Below are 14,404 nucleotides of genomic sequence, written 5' to 3'. Positions count from 1 at the left end.
CATGGATACGGTGAGGGCAGACATGCGGGTGGTTGGAGCGTCAATGGAAGATGTGGAGGATAGAGCGAAATGGAGACGGTTGATCCGCTGTGGTGACCCCGAACGGGAGCAAGCCGAAAGAAGAAGAAGAAGAAGAAGAAGAAGAGCACAATAAAACCTCTCGATTAAAAGAGTTTAAGAACAAATGTTTATGTCTCGTGGGGTTTGTAAGGGAAAGACTCAAAAAGGGTGTGGATGGGGAAATTAAAGGGGTGAGGCCAGCATGAGGATCGAGTTTAGAAATCGAGCTGTTATTGTGAAGATTGTGGTTTCCGTTATGTTGGAGTTCAAGTAAATACCACCCATCATTTCGCTGATGGGATACTAAAGGGGGAGGGAGAAAAAGAGGGGGGAAGAGGGAGAGAGAAGAGAGGAGAGAGGAGGGAGGGGGAGCAAGGAGTGAGGGGAGCGAGGAGGGATGGAGGAGCGGGGAGTGATGGGGAAGGGAAGACAGTGTGAGGTGAGTGGAAAGGAAGGCAGACGTGCGGTGGAGCAATAATTACCACCCAGAAGCGTCCAGGGAAAAACTCCAGACGTTTCTAGAGCCCAGCTGATAGAGACAAACACTGCTTGGACACGAACGGAGACAAACACCCCCTGGACATGTCCGGAGACAAACACCCCCCAGACATGTCCGGAGACAAACACCCCCCAGACATGTCCGGAGACAAACACCCCCCAGACATGTCCGGAGACAAACACCCCCCAGACATGTCCGGAGACAAACACCCCCCAGACATGTCCGGAGACAAACACTGCTTGAACACATCTGGAGAAAAACCCTGCCCGGACACATCAACAGACAAACACCATCCAGATATGTCCAAAGACAGAGAAAGAGAGAAAGAGAGAAAGAGAGAAAGAGAGAAAGAGAGAAAGAGAGAAAGAGAGAAAGAAAGACAGAGAAAGAGAGAGAGAAAGACAGAGACAGAGAGAGAAAGACAGAGACAGAGACAGAGACAGAGACAGAGACAGAGACAGAGACAGAGACAGAGACAGAGACAGAGACAGAGACAGAGACAGAGACAGAGAGACAGAGACAGAGGCAGAGAGACAGAGAGACAGAGAGACAGAGAGACAGAGAGGCAGAAAGACAGAAAGACAGAGAATCAGAGAGACAGAGAGACAGAGAATCAGAGAGACAGAGAGAGAGAGAGAGAGAGAGAGAGAGAGAGAGAGAGAGAGAGAGAGAGAGAGAGAGAGAGAGAGAGAGAGAGACAGAGACAGAGACAGAGACAGAGACAGAGACAGAGACAGAGACAGAGACAGAGACAGAGACAGAGACAGAGAGAGAGAGAGAGAGAGAGAGAGAGAGAGAGAGAGAGAGAGAGAGAGAGAGAGAGAGAGAGAGAGAGAGAGACTTTTGACTCCTTTTATTATAAAAATACAAAAAAACCAAAGGAGATAAAACAAAAACAGGTTTCAAAGAGAAAATCAGCAAAGTCAAAGAAACACCAAAAAAACAATTCAAAACAAAGATAATTCCAAGGACACAAGGAAAAAAAACACGACACATAAATTTCTAATACATTTTCCTTCACATTCACATCTTGAGGCGCTGTCACACCTTGACGATTTCGCCAGCGTATGCCAACTTATGAAAAATTTGTCGAAAAACGCTGGCACACGTCGAATACGTCATGGGTAAGTTTTGTATACGTTAAGAACACGCTGAAAAACACTGCCAAATATCGTAGTACGCTGGCTTTAAACGTTAAACTTTGCGGTTGTCCTCAAATTTTAGCATGCTTGAAATTTTACAACGTATGCAGGCGTATGACTCGCACGTTCCGCTACGCTGACCATAAGTTGTCGGCACGTTATGCGATTGTTGACAGACGTCGACACACGTTACTTGTAAGTTCCTCATAAGTCGAACAACGTCGAGGTAATGTTTAGCGTACCCAAAACTTATTTCTAACCTATGAGTAACGTGTTGTAGGCACGTTACACAATCGTTGCACACACGTTGAAGCACATTATGCGATCGTTGACACACGTCGAGGCACGTCACTTGTAAGTTACTCATAAGTCCAAACACGTCGAGGTAATGCTTAACGTACCCAAAACTTATTTCTCACCTATGAGTAACATGCTTTGAACCTATGTGTAACGTACCTCCAACGCATATTGATGTATGTAGACATATTTGATTGACGTCTTCCAGACGACCACAGAACTTACTGAACGTGTTTCCAATTTACAGCTTCCGTATCATGGCGTATTGGCATCGTTTAAAAAAAAACAAAAACAACAATAATTTCCGATTTTTCATCACGTGCCGTTACGTCACGTCCGATTGCCTCTTCAGTTTGCTCATGTCTTATTCTTAGTTCCTAGTCTGTGAATATTTTCTGTTTGAGGATATTATCACGTCGACGTCCAAACTTAAAAGCAAATTTCCGAATGTTTTAAAATTCGTGATAAACTAAAAAAAAACAAAAAAAAACAACAACTTCAGATATTTCGTCACGTGCCTTCACGGAGCCAAAGAGAAAAAAAAAGTTTCGGTTATGCTAAACATTACCTCAACGCGTTTCGACTTATGAGTAACTTGCAAGGAACTTGTGTCGATGTGTGACAACGATCGCATATCGTGCCTCCAACTTATTCCCAGCGATATGTGCAGCGTGCTCTGCCTAAGTTAAACTATCGTTGGGCATAGGTTGTGAACGCCGACAACAGGCTAAGCATTTGTTAGTACAAGTTATCTATCAGACAACGAAACGTTCTGTGCCCGTTACTAATATGTTATGCATACGACCAACACCTTATGAATACGACCAAAACTTTAAAAAAAACATCAAAAATTCCGCGTACGCCAACGTTTTGCATACACTTTTATACATTGCCATTGCTGGCTAAATCGTCAAGGTGTGACCGCCTTTACCAACACACCAAGTTTCAACAAAGGTATTCATATTTTCATTATTTCTGGAATAATTAAATTCAAGTTTCAAACGAGTTGAAACCAGGGATTGGAAATGCAAAATCACGTTACATTGCTCAAAAGGTTTGCCTTTCATTTTGGCTTTCCTCGACAGGTAGATCGCTAACTTTGCCTCCGATAGAACATAGTTCAAAAACATTAACAACTTTTCAGTGCCGGAATTGACTCTGAGGCCAAAAATAAATCACCGGAGTGAAAAGCGGACATTTACCCGATGAAATATATTGTTCAATAAAAGAAAAAGGGGGCACAATTGTACACAATCAATATATCCATGGGACAAATCTTCAGTGATGTCACAAAAGAGACAAAGCACTGAGACAGCAATATCAATTCGGTTGACAAAGGTGTTTGTTGGCAGTGACCAGTGAGCAAGTCTCCATTGAAAGTCACCTGATCTTTTTGTTATTGGTGTGCAATACATCGATTCCCATGCAGGTTCAGAAGGGGTGGCATATGTCAAAAGCGTTTTTGACATACTCCAACTGCAGAGGTATTTATAATAATAACAGAAAGACAAAAACGATAAATTGATTTACTGTCAAGATTACTAAATAAACAGGAAGCAATACTGACTGGAGATGGAGTAACCCCAGCGAATTGGACAAGTAAGCTCGGAAGTGAAGGCTGATGGGGCGTCCATTGGACCTCCGCACTCCACTGCAACCCAAGTTTAAAGGATGTACGGATGACATCGACAACTACTTTACCGACAGCTCTTAACGACCTGGTGCCAGTGATTTCAGCAATTTCTTTAACAGACTTCCAACAACAATTGGATGTGTCGTGAAGATGCCAAACATTTCTGATACCAGCTGAAATGAAGTTTTGTAAAAAGCAATGGGTTTTGGGAACTGGGAAAGAGTGGGTTGAGGAATAGAGGTTCTCCCACAAACATTTTGATGTCATACAAATCCCTCTGGCGGGTCACCACTCCTGCTTGCCAAGCATTCAACAGACTCTGGTAAAACAGAGGAAGGTGAGACGTGTCAATCTTTTTTGACTAAATTAGGAACAACTCAAGGCCGGAGCCGAGCAATCCAGCTTGTCTCAACATTCGTTGTGCTACGGGGTGCCACGGCCGTTTTTCCACATTGATCGCTCGTTGTATCGACTTCAGCCGAAAGGCCATCAGACGATACTTTACGTCGATGAGCCCTTGGCCACCATCAGACAAGGGGCAACAGAGTCAATCTGACCGCAACCAATGATAACCATTCCAGAAAAAATTAACCAGTATCTGTTGAATCTCTTTAAGCAAGCTGTGTGGTGGCTGTAAAGAGAAGAATTTGTTCCACAAGACAGAGGTAGCTAAAGTATTAATTATTAGTAAAGGACCTCTGAAAGACATTTGCGGTAGGAACCTTTTCCATTTGTTGAGACGTTTGGTTACGTGATCTACCACTCCTTCCCAGTTAAAAGGGAGTACTGGTGAGGGCCAAGATAAACACCTAAGTATTTCACCCCCTCTCTCGTCCACTTTAGATCTTTTGGAAGAGACTGAGGTGGCACGAAGGGAAGCCCACCGGATGTACATTGAGCTGAGGACACCCACAGAGTTTGACTCTTTTGCCAATTACACTGCAAATTTTTTTGCTGCTTTTTTTTTTACAAATTACACTGCTTTTTTTCCAACTTCAGTGCCAACTCACCCCCCTCACCCCTCACTCTCACTCTCACAGCAACCATCCCACTCTTCTCCCTCCAAGCCTCCCTCTCACCTCTCAAAAATTCCCCCCTCACCTTTCTCCCACCTTTTATCCCCCTCACTCTTCCTTCTCTAAGTTGCCCCCCTCTCATCCACCAACCTTCCTCCCTCCACTGCCCTCTCACCTCCATCTCTTCATTCCACCTCCTCAAATCCTCAACTGCCTTCTTCCTTGTCTCTTGTCCCTCCTCTCCCCCCGCACCACAGTGCCTCTTCTCCTCCTCATTCGGCCCGCTCCCCCCGCTATTCTGCAATACCCCACACTCTTTCAGAAACCCTCCTTACCTCCCCCCTCGTCCCTTGTCCTACCCTCCCCCTCCCCCTCCACCTCCTGCACCCAAAGCCTCCTCCCCTACCTCTTCATTAAAAGTGTGGACCTCAAATATCCGGGGCCTTCGCTCAAACCTTTCAGATCTTTCCATACAGGTTGCCACTGACAAACCAGACATTATCTGCCTAACAGAAACTTTCCTCTCCCAAGACGTGTCTGACTCCCAAGTATCTCTCCCTGGTGGAGGTGTTGCTCTCTTCATCAAAGACTATTCCTCACTCTCCATGCACTGCTCTCACTCCCCCACACCCCCAGGAATACCTCTGGCTTCGGCTTCCCCTCCACTCCCACCTCATGTTTATATGTGTACTGTACCGTCCACCGAACTGTGATGACTCCATCTACACCTCACTATCCAAAAACATGGACCATCTTCTATCTTCTCATCCAAACTCTCTCTTCCTCTTATGTGGTGACTTCAATTGTCATCACGCCAGTTGGCGAGGTGTGGGTACCTCTCTCACCTGCCATGGCACCTCAGCAAAAGCTTTCTGCGACTCATTGGGACTGACTCAATCGGTCAACTTCCCGACCCGGATCTCAACCAATGGTTGGTCTCCATCTCCATCTCTTCTGGATCTGATTTTGACAAATTTCCCTGACAATATCTGCTGCTCTTCCTTCGCTCCAATTGGTTCTTCTGACCACGTCCTTGTTAAAGTGGACATCTCTCTGGCTGTTATCAGAGAACCACCTCACCGCCGTCGAGTCTGGCATTTCACTCAAGCCGACTGGCAGGGTCTCCGAGCAGCCATCAAACATACAGACTGGTCTCCTATCACTACTTTCTCAAACATCAACTCATCCTGGGAATTCTTTCAAAGAAACTTGCTCTCCCTCATGCACAGATTTATCCCCTCTTGTGTTCAGTTGTCTTACCCTTCCTCCCACCCTTGGTTTACTGAAGCTTGTGGCGAGGCAGTTGTCCTGAAACAACTTGCCTTTGCCTCAAGGAAAGCAAACCCAACTGAGGGCAATCTCAGTTCTTTCCACAAAGCTCGGAACAAGTGTGTATCTACCCTCAGGAGAGCCAGAAAACAACATCTTTCTCATCTCAAGTCTGAACTCTCAAACCTCTCTCCCTCCTCAAAATCCTGGTGGCGTTTAATCAAATCTGTTTCTGGTGTATGTTCCCCCTCCATCCCCTCCCTTACCTCAAATGGCCGCACTGCTGATTCCACACGTGATAAAGCTGAATGTCTAAACTCGGTGTTTGCAGCTAAATCTTGTGTCCCAAACCCATCACTATCTCTACCCACTTTACCCAGTCGCACCCAACTGTCCCTGGACTCTGTATCCTTTTCTCCTGACAAGGTGGAGAGCTTGCTTTCAAACCTCGAGTCAGATTCTGCAACTGGTCCAGACGGCATCAGCCCACGTGTCCTCAAAGCCTGCTCTTCTGCTCTTGCTCACCCTCTCTCTGTTCTATTCACCCTCTCTTTTGCCCAAGGTCATCTGCCATCTGCCATCTGCTTGGAAATCTGCTAACATCACTGCCCTGCATAAAAAAGGTGCAAAAACAGATCCCTGTAACTACAGACCAATCAGCCTTCTCCCAATCATCAGCAAGGTGATGGAATCCATCATCGCTTCAGACATTAAATCCTTCCTCTTCTCCAATGGCTTTATTTCCAATCATCAATTTGGTTTCAGACCAGGTCACTCTACCCTGGATATGCTGCTTCTGCTCTCCCATCAATGGATGGAGGTCCTCAATGCCAGACAGGAAATCTGAGCCGTATCCCTGGACATATCACGTGCTTTTGACACAGTCTGGCACCCTGCCCTACTCACCAAACTCTCTTCCCATGGTATTCAAGGCCATCTCCACTCATGGCTCGCAGACTTCCTCTCCTGTCGCAGTCAACGTGTGGCCCTAAATGGAGTTCTTTCATCCCCTCTTCCTGTGCAGGCTGGAGTTCCTCAAGGTAGCGTTCTGGGCCCTGTTCTTTTTCTGATTTTCATCAATGATCTCTCGGACTCTCTGGAAAATCCTCTATTTCTCTTTGCCGACGACTCCACCCTCTGCCGTACCATCTGTCATCCCTCAGACCAGCAAGCAGCAGCTTCTTCGCTCACTGCAGATCTGGATAAAATCACAAACTGGTCCAACACGTGGAACATGTCTTTCAATCCAGACAAATCTCACACTCTCACTATGTCTCTTCGAAAGGACCGTTTACAAAACCCCCCATCCACTTTCTCAACAATCCTCTGGAAGAAGTCTTTTCTTTCAAGCTTCTGGGTCTCACTATCTGCCATGACCTTTCCTGGGAAAGTCACATTTCCAACCTCGCCTCAAAAGCCAGTCGCCGACTGGGAATCCTCCGTCGTGCAAAGTCCTTCCTCGGCCCTCTTGAGCTCCTGACCACTTACAAAGCTTTTGTCCGTAGCCTGATGGAGTACTGCTCTCCCCTCTGGGCTGGTGCTCCTGCCTCCCACCTTTCTCGGCTTCACGCTGTCGAAACCAGGGCATTTAAGATCATCGGCATCTCCCGCAATGAAGCTGAGTCTTTGGGCCTCTCACTCAATCACCGCAGGTTGGTCGGTGGTCTTTCTGTCTTCTACCGACTCCTCTCCAGCCTTTCCCCCCCCCTGCTCTCTGCGATTTGTCCCCACCACATTTCCACAGGGCGCTCAAGGTCCGCCAACAACCCCCTTCTGGTAAAACTACCAAAATCACGAATCACTGCTCATCTTCACTCTTTCATTCCTCTTTTTTCCCGCCTTTGGAATAAACTTCCTCACTCTATTCTTTCCCATTCTTCCCTCCAGGCTTTCAAAACAGCTGTTCACCACCACCTCTTATCTTCCCCCATCCAAATCCTCGATCTTTTCTACCCCCGATAATCCACCCAAGCCCACTTCCTTCAATTCTCCTGCTTTCCTTCCTGAAAGTCCTTGTAATGTCCATCTTCTCTTCGCCATGTTCCCTGTCCCATCCCCATCCCTCTCCCTTCCACAGTTCACCTAATGTGTCTGTTCCCCACTGTTTTGTCACTTCCACTCCCGCCCCTCTTGTCTCATGCCTCCTTGCTGTGAGTTGTGTGTTAGCTCTCATACGAGCCTCGACCAAAGTATACAAAAAAAAAAAATGTGAAGCAAGATGAAAGTTATGTAACGATCCAAGAAGAGTGGTTAGATCCTGATCATTTTTAATTACTATACAGACATCATCAGCATCTGCAGACACAACAATAGGGTGTTCTTCTGGTGACTGTACAAAGCCAGAAAGAGAGTTCCTAAGATTAATTAGTAATGGCTCAAGAGAAAGGCTAAACAGTAAACCTGACAATGGACAGCCTTGCCGAACACCCCTCTGAACCTGAATGGGAGAGCAGAGACCATCGTTTAACTGACATAAACGAGATATATTGTTGTATAACAACTTAACAAAACTCATGAACCTTTCACCCAGACCAAACCTTTGCAACACATGAAACATATAAAAGTGATCAATGCAATCAAAAGCCTTTTTGACATCAAGGAAAATCAAACCAACCCCCCCCCCCTTTCCTCCTTAAGACCACAATCAATCAAATCTCTAACTAAAAAGATGTTATCAGAGTTTGATCTCCCTGGAACACAGAAGCTCTGGTCATGATAAACGAGAGTCCCGACGACAAGTTTTAGCCGATTGGCCAACAATTTGGAAAAGAGTTTGTAGTCAGAACATCGTAATGAGATGGGGCGCCAGTTCTTGATTTGACGGAGATCGCCGCTTTTTGGGAGAAGACAAACCACCGCTCTTTGACAGCTGAGAGGCAGTATGCCAGAAAGTAAACTTTCTTGCAGAACCAACAGTACTTCTGGACCTAAGATGTCCCAAAATGCTGAAAAAAATTCCACTGGAAGTCCATCAATTCCAGGAGCTTTTCCACGTTCAAAGCTGTTCAGAGCCATGCTGAGTTCCTCAAGGGAAAGCGATTTTTCAAGAGCTTGATGCTGAACACAACTCAAAGAAGGAACATGAGTTGTCATCTCATCAACACAATCTTTAAACACAGATTTCTTCGCAAATAAATCAGAAAAATAATTTTTCACAAGTCTTCTCACATCACTTTCATTTTGTATAATAGTGCCTTGAGCATCCAACAAGGAGAAAATCTGTCTTTGGGATTTCTTAACCCCTTCTCAATGGAAAAAACCTTGTATTTGGGGTGTCAGACAACTTCACATTTTGGATTCTGAGTCGAACTGACATCCCCATGACTTTTTCATGAATCAATTCTCTGAGATAAGCTCTTTTTTCTAATAATAGCCGAAGCTCTCTGTCATTTCGAGCTTTAGCCAAGTCTTCCTCCAACTGCAAAATCTCAGTTTCCAAGAGTGAAACAGCAATTTTACTCTTGCTCCTAGAAAAGGACCGATAACATTGACAGAAAACACGAATTTGAGCTTTCGCGTTGTCCCACTATAACTGGATAGAAGCAGAGGAAGGTTTGCTTTGGATAAGTTTTTTCCCAAAACCTACGAAAAGCATCAGTAAAAATAACATCCTCCAACAGGCTGGTATTCAAGGTCCAATACGCACTTTTTTGCGGTAACTCAGAAGAGGATAAACCAAGCACTACCAAGTGATGATCAGAGAAAATGGAAAGAAAGATGTTGCAAGACATGAGGACATTTCTAAAAGTAGAGTTAATGTACCATCTATCCAACCTTGCAAGTGTTATCAGCACGTTAGCACACCGGCACAATGTACACCGAAATGCTGTACGGTGCTGCATACACCAAGCATCGAGAAGACCAAGTGATGAAAAACAACAAGATATGTGTTTATGAGATTCAGGATGTTGTTCTGGTGTATTCCTATCTCAATTAGGTTCAAACTTGCAATTGAAATCTCCTCCGACACAAATACAGTGATCAAAGACAAAAGTATGGAAGTAATAAGCCAGATGTGTTAAAAAAAAAAAAAAAAAAAAAAAAAAAATTTACGAGCCCCGCTTTCACGAGGAGCAAAGACATGAAGTAAGGTGAGGTGAAATCCTTGATACATGAACTCCAATGATGCCAAGTGTCCTTTAACTATTTCAAGGAAACGATACGAGTCAGGAACAAAACCTGGATGAAGCATAAAGGCAACACCCGCCGAGACAGAAGACAAATTAATGAAGAAACAAAGCCCCTTGTTAAGGCAGAGCCAGTCAGACTGTGAAGTCTCTGTTGTGTGCGTTTCTTGAAACAAACAGACATCCACATGTTTCCGAAGCAACAAGTTTTTAACTTGGATCCGATGCAAATGGTGAGCACCAACCCCCATTCATGTTTAAGGTGCCAAAAAGCACTTCCTTCCTTTTCATCCTGTATCAGGGGGGTTTGGCAGCTGTGAAGAACATTCTAAACCTGCTTTTGTAATAAACTTCCTCAGTCTGTGAATTTGTGGTTTAGTTATTTCAAAATCTTTGGAGATCCTAATCATACACTTTGCAGTCTGCATGAAGGAAAGGAAGTCAGGAAAATGTTGATGAATGATGACATTCCGCTGCCTAAACGTCCCATTCAGAAAGGATACAATAACCTGCAGAGATATCTGTAAATGATCAGATGATGACTGTGACAGATCAGTCACCGCCATGTCATCATCATCTGAAGCAGGCAGCCCAGATAACCTTCCACAAGGTTCGTAAGCATCACCCTGGACCTTTACAAACACGTCTAACAGGGGTACCGAGTGATGCACGGTGGTATTTTGTGAGTCCTGTTTAACACTTTCATCAAGATGAGATGGGGCCTTTAATCCACCATCTTGTCCTACTACATCGGGCACCTCTATCGAGGCCTCACAAACTGAATGTTGATCATTTGTTGAGGTGGGAACATCTCATGGACCTGCAACATTATTTCAGTCTGTCTCAGGAAAACCGAGCGCTGATACTTCCCGACATTCTACACACGGTTCAGCAACACCAAGAGACACTTCACCGCGATCTGAAGGACCCGGACCACACTGTACACTCTGAAATACATTCTCATTATCGGAAACCATTCCATCCTTTTTATCATTCCGATGAGCTTCCTCAGTTACCCGAACAACCGTATCCAGCACGACCACCTTGGGATAGCTCCTGGGGTCACGAGGAGCAGATGATCTACGTTTTTTTGACACAGTGACAAAATCATCCTTACCGTCCTCACTATGTGAGGGAACAGTATGAGTGGGAACGTTGGGTTCACTGGGCATCACCTCCTCCACCAGACGACGTTGTGGGTCGTTAACCATTTCACCATCAACATGTACCAATTCCCCACACTTCGAACAAGAACCTTTTGGACAAAATCTTTTTAAATGGTCAAAGGCTCCACAAAGAAAACATGTTAAAGTCGCTGACGAAGCCCACACTTGGTAATCATTATTATCAATTTTAATCTTAAATGAAACCTTCAAACTCGTGTCCTCCCCACGGTCCGGCAGCCCCATGTAAAGTTGCCGCCGAAAGCTCATCACGTGCTTTGCCTTGTCATGGTGGCACCCGAGGGGGATCATCGAGATCTTTGACACAATTTTCCCGAAACGAGACAACACAGAGACAAGTTGTTGATTCGAAACGAAAGGAGGCACGTTAGAGACGATTATTTTCATTGCCGGGACATCCATCGGGGAGGCCGTAACAAAGTGACCACTGTGTGTGGTTAACCCAGAACTCACGACGTCGTGAACAAGACAAACATCGGAGATGAACACCACGACCTTCTGATTCATCCGGACATGCTCAATGCCGACAACGTCTCCAACGGCCAAAACAATCTCCTCAGTAAGAACCACGTCGGAGGGGGAGGGGGGGGGACACAAATTAGAGCGTTTTTCCGAGTCCGTACCTCGAAAGCAGCATCGTGCTGCGAGCGAGCCGCCGCCATGTTACAACCAAGACGCAACGCTCGTCGTCTTCCTCACTGAGGAAGAGGAAGTTAAAAATACACTCTTACTTTCCCGAAATTTGGGAGAGGGCACGAACTAAACAAAATAAGGAAAGGCAAGCAAAATAAAAACCAAAATAAAGCAGGTTTAAAGTGAAAGGCTTTTAAATAACTAGTGCATGCCCGGAGATACAAACAAAACAAAACAAAAAACTTTCAAACCGCGTGCCAGAAACAACAACACAGGCCGTTCCTTCGCTCTCACGTGCCCGTACGTGCGTGGCCGTACATGCAAAAAAAAAAAAAACTTTCAAACCGCGTGCCAGAAACAACAACCACACAGGCCGTTCCTTCCCTCTCGGAAACGACGACTGGATTGGGGCATTGTGTTTCAGAAAGTACAGAAATCGAGAAAGAAAGAATACAGTAAGTCGATAAATCAAGAAAAAAAATCGAGAAAGAATACAGTAATCGTCACTGACTGGATTGGGGTATTGGGTTAAAGAAAATCGACAAAGTACAGAAATCGAGAAAGAATACAGTAATCGTCACGAGAAGGAAGTGAAGTCCTCACTGTCCGGAAGTTCACATATGGTAGTTCCGATGATTCGCAATTTAGTTTTAATGGCCAATTATTCAATTAGCACCAACGTATTTTGCCTTTTATCGCAAGGAAAAACACAAAGACAAGAGGAGAGGACAAAAAAAACATGCAACAAATAATTTACTTCCTGCTTCGGAGCATACCAGCACTCTGATGTCACCGAAATTTATGCACCGTCTAATATGAGAACGATCATAAATTGGGGCATTGTGTTTATCTATAAATGCGCATGAGAAATCGAGAAATTATTAGAATACACGAAGTCATCATTATCCGGAAGCCCGTATGTTGAAACCTGTAATGGGGAACACGGCTGAGCTTCCCTTCCCCATCGGCCACGCCCACGCAACAACATGCATTGTCATCGGTTTGGTAAATAAATGGGCATAACTTGGGAAGCACTTGTCCGATTAATATCAAACCTTGAAAAGGCACATCCTCAGGGCCGCAGCAATATATCTGGCAAGTTTCAATGAGATCGGACCAGCGGTTGTCAAGAAACAGCGGTCACAGACACACACACACACACACACACACACACACACACACACACACACACACACACACACACACACACACACACACACACACACACACACACACACACACACACACACTGCTGGAATTATAGATAGATTAATGGACGAATAGGGCACCGCCCAAAAACAGGCGATACCGTGACTCGCGCTGCGACGAGCTCTCTCTCCCCTCCACACAGAAGGGAAACAAGGGGAAAACTCACACAAAAAACACAAGCACAGAGGGATGAAATGGGGAAAGGGGAATCACAAACCGGCACAACGGAGGACGGGCACTCAAGGCACGAAGTAAGCAGCCACCATGACAGGACACACGACGAACCAACAGCCAGCCGGGGGCGAGAGAGAGAGAGCGAGAGAGCGAGAGAGCGAGAGAGCGAGAGAGCGAGAGAGCGAGAGAGACAGATGCTTTATGAAACACACACACACACACACACACACACACACACACACACACACACACACACACACACACACACACACACACACACACACACACACACTGCAGAATTTGGCAACAACCCAAAAACCTCGAGAAGCTTTCACCGAAAAACAATGTTGCATTGATATAAACTTTATATAGATGTTTCAGGGATATGTTCACAAACATTAATCTTTAGACACAGCTGCGTGTTTCGTGTGAAAAAAAAATTTTGCTCGGTAATTTAGAAATCAGGTGAATATGGAAAACGGCTCGGAAATCGGGTGTTATTTCAGAACTCACTCAGGGTGACGGGGCACGAACCACTCACTTCAGGTGTCAGAGCAGGAACCACTTGTTCAGGGCGACAGAGCATGCACCATTCGCTCAGGGCAGCAGAGCACAAACCACTCACTCTGGGTGACGGAGCACGAACCACTAGCTCAGGACAGCACAGCATGAACCACTCGCTCTGAATGAGGTGGCGGGCAAAAGCTTCCTCACTGAATGAACGATTCGCTCAGAAGGACATAGCGCAGGACTCCCATCGACTGTAAGGTGATCAGTATGTGGTTTAATTGCTCATGCATGCAATCCAATGAAATGGTTGATAAGGAAAGGTTGGCCAGGTTGGCGCTGCATATCATATCGGATGCCTTTAACTTTAAAGCCGGTCTTCACTGTGCACACAGCAGTTAATGAAATAGAATGAATTCCTTCAATTAATGACTTTATCTCCAAAAGAGTTGCAGCTTAATGGAGAACAACCCTGGCGACATCGCAAAGTTCAATCGCCGGTGAAACAAACATTGCAGATAATCCATCATCTGCCTGCTCATCTGTGTATGCGTTACGTGGTACATCTGTTCAGGGTCAACGCAAACGTCATAACTTTTTTTAACGTCCATTTTTCACCAGAGTTGCTTTGATTCTCTGCAGAGCATCTCGCAA

The 14,404-nt window shown here is 45.3% G+C and overlaps 1 long non-coding RNA gene across 1 annotated transcript in view; it reads right to left on the bottom strand.

Annotated features, from left to right (window-relative positions):
- Positions 1–11,973, bottom strand: part of LOC147030474 (uncharacterized) — a 57,502-nt gene extending 45,529 nt beyond the window's left edge. The window contains exon 1 of the long non-coding RNA XR_015056387.1: positions 11,851–11,973. This is a non-coding gene — a long non-coding RNA (uncharacterized LOC147030474). The remainder of the gene's footprint in view (positions 1–11,850) is intronic.
- Positions 11,974–14,404: the final 2,431 nt, after the last annotated feature.

This window comes from Eptatretus burgeri, chromosome 3 (genome assembly GCF_056783735.1).
Source record: "Eptatretus burgeri isolate ZD-2024b chromosome 3, Ebu_testis_v1, whole genome shotgun sequence".
NCBI classification, from domain to species: Eukaryota; Metazoa; Chordata; class Myxini; order Myxiniformes; family Myxinidae; genus Eptatretus; species Eptatretus burgeri.
The sequence above is the reverse complement of the archived record's forward strand: the minus strand, read 5'-3'. Positions and strand labels throughout refer to the sequence as shown.